This window comes from Lonchura striata, chromosome 2 (assembly GCF_050655825.1).
Source record: "Lonchura striata isolate lonStrDom1 chromosome 2, ASM5065582v1, whole genome shotgun sequence".
Taxonomy (NCBI): domain Eukaryota; kingdom Metazoa; phylum Chordata; class Aves; order Passeriformes; family Estrildidae; genus Lonchura; species Lonchura striata.
In genome coordinates this window covers 109,867,523-109,873,522 of record NC_140704.1, presented here as the reverse complement: position 1 = coordinate 109,873,522, position 6,000 = coordinate 109,867,523, and the positions used below count along the sequence as shown (strand labels likewise).

Here is a 6,000-nt window from a genome sequence, read left to right as displayed (position 1 = left end):
TTTATTCCATGAAAACAGGCATAACCTAGAAGCAAGTAATTTTTCACGTTGCTTCAGACAAGAGGCACTCCGGCAGTATGACTGCAGTGGTAAATAAACATGGCTAAATTAACCAAGGGGTTAAATCTTTTGGGGTTAAATCTATCTTACTTATATACTCCACCTATGTGAATGTAGTTTCTCCTCCCTCCCCAGGTTCCCCAGTTCAACAATTCATGCCCAAGCATTCCTGTTTATATACAACACAACCTCCAAGGATAGGAAATTTCTGTAAAGTTTGTGTTTTTTCAACAACGGCAATTTGCTAGCAAGTTCACACTGACATCAGTGCTTCAGAATGCTGCCACCTTCTGTGGAAAACAGGAAAATTACTGATATTCTTCTATCCCGTGAAATAATTTTTTCCAAATTTTAAAATTTAATGCTTCATAAGAATGCCTGCTACTTTACTATTTCCCTACTGTACAGTAAACTCCTATCTCATGGAAGGATGGAAGAAAATCTAGGCTTACTTGCTTCATGTTCCTAAGAAAGAGATATGGGAAAATATAATTTTAAATTTATAAAGATAATGGTAACATAAAGAAATGCTTTTATCACCCTTCAGGAAATTTACATGCAGCCTAGTGATTAAAATATCCTTCATCTGGAAAATATTCAGTTACTGAAGGAGAGCAAGAGACCACATGTGGCTGCATTCATTGTAAAGTCACAGCAGATTATCATGCATTAAAGAGGAGCTGCTACAGGGAGTTATAAATAACATCTTCTATCAGCTTTCAAAAAAATCTACAGCTGCTGAAAATTCCCATTTATCCAGTACAAACGGTGCTTCAATGAGGTGTGTCCAGAAAGAGGATTTATCAAGGAATGTAGTTCCTTGTTCCAGTTCCAGACAGAAAACTTTACAGGTAAAACAGAGTATCTCCAGGTAAATTTGATATTTATATGAAGAAATTTATGCTAGTCAGAAATTTGACAGCAATTTCCAACTATTCCACTATAAATGTGATAACAATAGAAATCACTAAAATGTTTTGAAGATTATAAAACAGACCTAGAAAGTTTATTATAAAACAAAAATAACCCTTTTAAAAATACTTCAAGCATTAACAAATAAGTATTTGATCCTTTAGATCAATGAGCTGTAACCAGAAATTGTAAAGGAAATCAGAAATCTCTGGGAGAAACCCATCACATAGTATCTTTTCTTCTAGAACTTTTCATGGCTATTGGCTGAGATTCATCACACTGTTCTCCAGTGGTGTATACACATCACTAGGTGAATTCACAGTCAAATAAATGGAGGCTGTCACTATACTGGCAAGTATAGACTGATAGGAATGGGTATGTGTCGGAATCTGTGGAGCAAAGATACTGAATGTTGAGATCTTGATACACTTATGTGCATTTCAGGTAGAACCTAATCCAGGTTACCCCTAGGAATATAATAGGGATGAAGCACACTAGGTATGCATGAGGTACCTCTGCATTAGTATTCTAGTTAGGATCAGCAACTCACTTTTGAAGGGAATCCTCTGATGGCTCCCACTAACCATCCAGGGTCTCAGAGTGTGCATAATTGATTCCTTTTGAAGGAAGCCAAACCCATAGTTACATCCCCAGAATATACTCAGTATATTCAAACTCTAGTTGTCACTGCATCCATAGTGACAAAAGCTGGTCTGGACTGCCACATCAGTGGCGTGGATGTCAAATCTTCAGCTTTTTCTTCAGAACTTCTCATACTTGCCAATGCAGACAACAAGCTCAGACACATAAATATCCTGAGGCAAAGAAGCCATGACATAAGATTTGGTGAGGTATAAACACTTTACAAGTGTAGTAAGGACTGAAATATCCTAGACTGTGGCAAAAACCACAAATAGGTGGTTATGCTATAGAGTGAGTTGTGAAATACTGTGCAGAATGCACAGAACAGTAGAGCTACTGGCATCTTCAGAGTTACTGCTGGACTTAGGAAAGCAAAACAAGTTGGACAAATAGACTCAAAAAGGCAGCTCACTGAGTGAACTCAGTGCTCTGGAGAGAGGAGCGCACCCATATTGGTTCAGGACCAAGACACATCCAAGAACACTCTTTAATCTCCAGACACAGACAAGCATCCATCCTGCTTTACAGCTAAGTGACATTCCCAGACACCTGTACCAAGGGGGCTGGCAGCTGTCTGCACAACTGCACAGCTGAGTAAGGTTTTCAAAGGTGTGTGCAAACACAATTGTGAGAAGGGGCCCACAAACACAAAGGAAACGCTGCTACTGTTAATCTGTTGTTAATACCACCAAGAACTTGGTGGGACTCAGAATCACCAAAACATGGAATTGGTCAGGTTGGAAAAGAGCACAGAGGGTTATCTGGTCCAACCTTCCTGCCCAAGCAGAATTATCCTAGAGCATATGGCACAGAATTGTGCCCAGATGGTTCTTGAGTGTCTCCAGTGAGGGGGACTCCACAACCTCTCTGGGCAATCTGTTCCAGTTCACAGTCACCTGCACAGTGAAGTTCTTCCTCATGTTTGCATGGAGCTTCCTGTGCATCAGTTTCTGCCCACTGCCTTTTGTCCTACTGCTTAGAACTGTTGGAGTCCAGGACATCCTTCTGGCTCCCTTGGCTGTCTCAAGACCCTGGCAGGGGTCTTGGAGATCCTGGCATGAAGTCAAAAACATCTTGTGGCTTTGATTTTAGCCTGTGGAAAAAACTGTCAATTTTGTATGAGGAATTACAAGTCACAAGGGTTTTAGTAGTGTGATATTTGAACTAACACAGGGTGGAAAAGTAGAATTTTGGGATTTTAGAATGGGGTTCAAGGGGGTACAAGATGGAGGAATTTGGGTGTGTCCTAGCCTTTTTCTCCTTCTTCTTGTCCTCCGCGTCTTGGTGTGGTGGTGACACTTTTCTATTGATTTAGGATGGGGGACACACTGTCCAACATAGATGTTAGATACTGGTGCATTGTTATAAACAGACTTTTGTAACTTTTGATATAAAAGGTAAACAGAGCTCGAGAGGGCACAGCAGATGGCCATGGTGGACTTGCTAGCATGGTCAGAGAAATAATATTTAGATAAGAAATAAACAACCTTGAAAATGCAATCGGAAGCATTTCTGGCTCCTTCATTGGCTGTTATCGGGCTAGGGAAGCAAAAACTCTTTTCGACCTCTTGGGGTCACCCTGACCTAGGAACCCCAAGAGAAATGAACATAGAACCACCAAGGAGAGCCTGACTCCATCCTATTGGCACCCTCCCTTTGGATATTTATACACATTGATGAGGCCCCTTCCCAGCTGACTCTTCATTTCACTACAGCTGCCAGCTGTGATGCTGACACAGTGCAGGCCACCACGGCAGTCACTTCGGCCCCACTGGCTCCCCTTGTTCTCGGCCAAGGACGAAGCTCGGACAGCCCACCCGGGCACGCGGCAGTGCGCCGGGCTGAGCCACTGGGACATCCCCGCCAGAAGGGCAGCTTAAACATCCTCTGGTTCCAACCCCCTTGCTGTGGCAGGGACACCTCCTACTAGACCAGGCTGCTCAGAGCTCCATCCAGCCTGGCCTTGAACACTTCCAGGGATGGGGTATCCACAACTTCTCTGGGCAGCCTGTTCCAGTGCTTCATCCCCTTGCAGAGAAGAATTTCTCCCTAGTACCTTAAACCCACTCTCTCTCGGTTTGAAGCCATTCTCCCCTGTCCTGTCAATACGTGCTCTTGCAAACACCCTCCAGTGCTCAGATGGGTGTTTTAATTAGTACCGTCTCTGCATTCCTTACTTGGCGTCCCCCCTCAGAGGCGGCTGCGCATGCGCCGCGCACGCCGCTTCCCGCCCTCCCGTTCTGCCTCCCGCCGGAAGATGCCGCGGCCCCGCCGGGGAGGCCGGGCCGGCGGCGGGCGGGCGGGACGGGGCGGTGCCGCGGCGGTGCCCGGCTGTGGGCGGGCTCCAGGCTCGGGCTCGCCGCCTCCGCCAGCGCCGGCACGTCGCTGACACCCCTGCGAGGTAAGCGGCCGTCGGCAGACCGGAGGGGCGGGAGAAGGGGCGCCGAGGAAGTTGCTGACCCCCACACTCCCCATCCCACCCGTCCCCCGCCGGGTCCCCTCACCCCCGGCTGCCCCGTGCCCGCTGCCCCCCGAGCCCCCGCCCGCGGCGGCTCCTCATCGGGCCTGCCCGCCGCTGTGGCGGGGGAGGCGGGCCGGCCGTGCCCAGTCGCGGGCGGGAGCCGCGGCGAGGGCCCGGCCCGGTCCCGGCATCGCCGCCTGCCCCGGCGGCCCTGGCCGCGGGAGCTGCGGCCGGCGGCGGGTCCCGCCGCCAGGGCCTGCCCCGCCAGCGCTGTCACCGCGGGGCGCTGGGGCCGCTGACACCGGGCCATTGGAGCCCTGCCCTGCCCTGCCCTTCCCTCCGTCCGGAGCTGTGCCGGAGGGACTGCCGGGCGCTGCCGTGGCCCTCAGCCGGGACGGCTCCGGTTCGAGACACCCGCGCCCTGTCCAGCTGGTGGGCAGCCTGCCTCAGCCTCTGCTCTAAGCACTGGAAGCTGTGGGGCTTGCGTTTCTCTGTTTTGTTCGTTTGTTGGTTTGGATTTTTTTGGGTTTGAGGTTTTTGTTTGCTCTGTTTTGTTTTCGGGGTCCTCCCCCCCCCCCCCCGTACTTCTTGCACCAAGCCTTTCTTTGCTCGTGTTCTAGTTTGTTCCTGCACTTCTATGTCTTCCCTGCTTTTCATAATCCGGCTTTTACTAGAGGGTGACTTCTCCAGGGCAGAGACTGCCAGTTCTGGAATATCTGGAAAAGACTTTGCTCTGTTGTACAAGGTATTAGGAGGAAAGAAATTACTGTTCAAGAGCTCCGTGGGAGGAGAGTGTATTTTTTAGTTGCCTTCTCTGAGAAGGAGTGCCAGTGAGGGAAGTTTTGTACTTTCTGTTTTGTACTTTTAATCTTCCCCGAGTGTGCCATGTCATGTCTGGAAAAAACCAAAGAAGGTCCAGGTGTATACAGTGTCATGATATTCTCAAATTCTGAGGGTAGGTGTTGTGCTCTAAGAGACCAAAGACTATTCAGCAATTAGGGCTGCTATTTTCAGCATGAGTGACCATACTGCATCTCTGATGGGTTTCCTTTGGCTGGGGGAAACCCATAGGCTTGTGAGGTGTCGTGGAGCTCATGAGCCATTAGAATGTAGGCACGCAAATTCTACGACGTGCTCCTTAGGGAGAGACATGAAAATAGCACAAAAAGTGCTATTAGAGATTTCTTCTCTGGGTAGAATTAAAAAAATATACCTTAAATATGGGTTGTTTATAATGTATCTTCTTTAAAGGAGAAGGTCAGAAGACGGCACTGGTGTCTGGAATCTGAGTTTTTATCAACTTTTTAACAAAATTACCAGTTTTGCATGGTTAGAAATGCTTTCATAAGTGGATAAATGAAAATGAAGTTAAGGACAATATAAAGTCTAAAGAGAAGAAAAAGTACAGTTGTTTACTTTTTCCTTTTGGATAATGATCAGTTATTAAAAGGAGCTTAACATAAATATATTTCAAGTTGTTGGGGAAAGACATTCATTTGTCAGTACTGGAAGTCATACTTTAGTTGTAATGAACTGATAGTGTCTGGTCTGTGTTACAAAACCAGTGGATTGTTCCTATTTGAACTTAAAAATGTGTCAGATATAACATCAGATCAGTTAAGGTTTGAAAAGCAATGTAGTTTTGTAGAAACCTGTATATAATCTGTAAGTCTGACAGTGACAAAAATTAATAGGTAATTCTTGATTGAAAAAGATGATATGAAAGTTCTGACCACTGTGTCTTCCAGTAAACTTTATTTTATAAAGTTATTAGTGAAACTTTATGAACAATTATTACCTATACCATAATACAATAATGGTGTCTTTGAATAAGACAACTGAAAAGTTTCACGAGACAGAAATGTATATGAAAGGGATAATCAGCCAGATCTGTGAAGATATTTTTATCAAGAATCTCTGTTAGC

General features: G+C 46.2%; 1 protein-coding gene across 4 annotated transcripts in view; it reads left to right on the top strand.

Moving 5' to 3' along the window:
* Positions 1–3,890: 3,890 nt before the first annotated feature.
* Positions 3,891–6,000, top strand: part of ESCO1 (establishment of sister chromatid cohesion N-acetyltransferase 1) — a 31,924-nt gene continuing 29,814 nt past the window's right edge. For 2 of the 4 annotated variants that reach the window (XR_014952876.1, XM_021551549.4), the window contains exon 1: positions 3,891–4,015. The gene's annotated coding sequence lies outside the window, so the exon portion shown is untranslated. The remainder of the gene's footprint in view (positions 4,016–6,000) is intronic. The other 2 variants (XR_014952875.1, XM_021551550.4) reach the window with 1 other exon arrangement.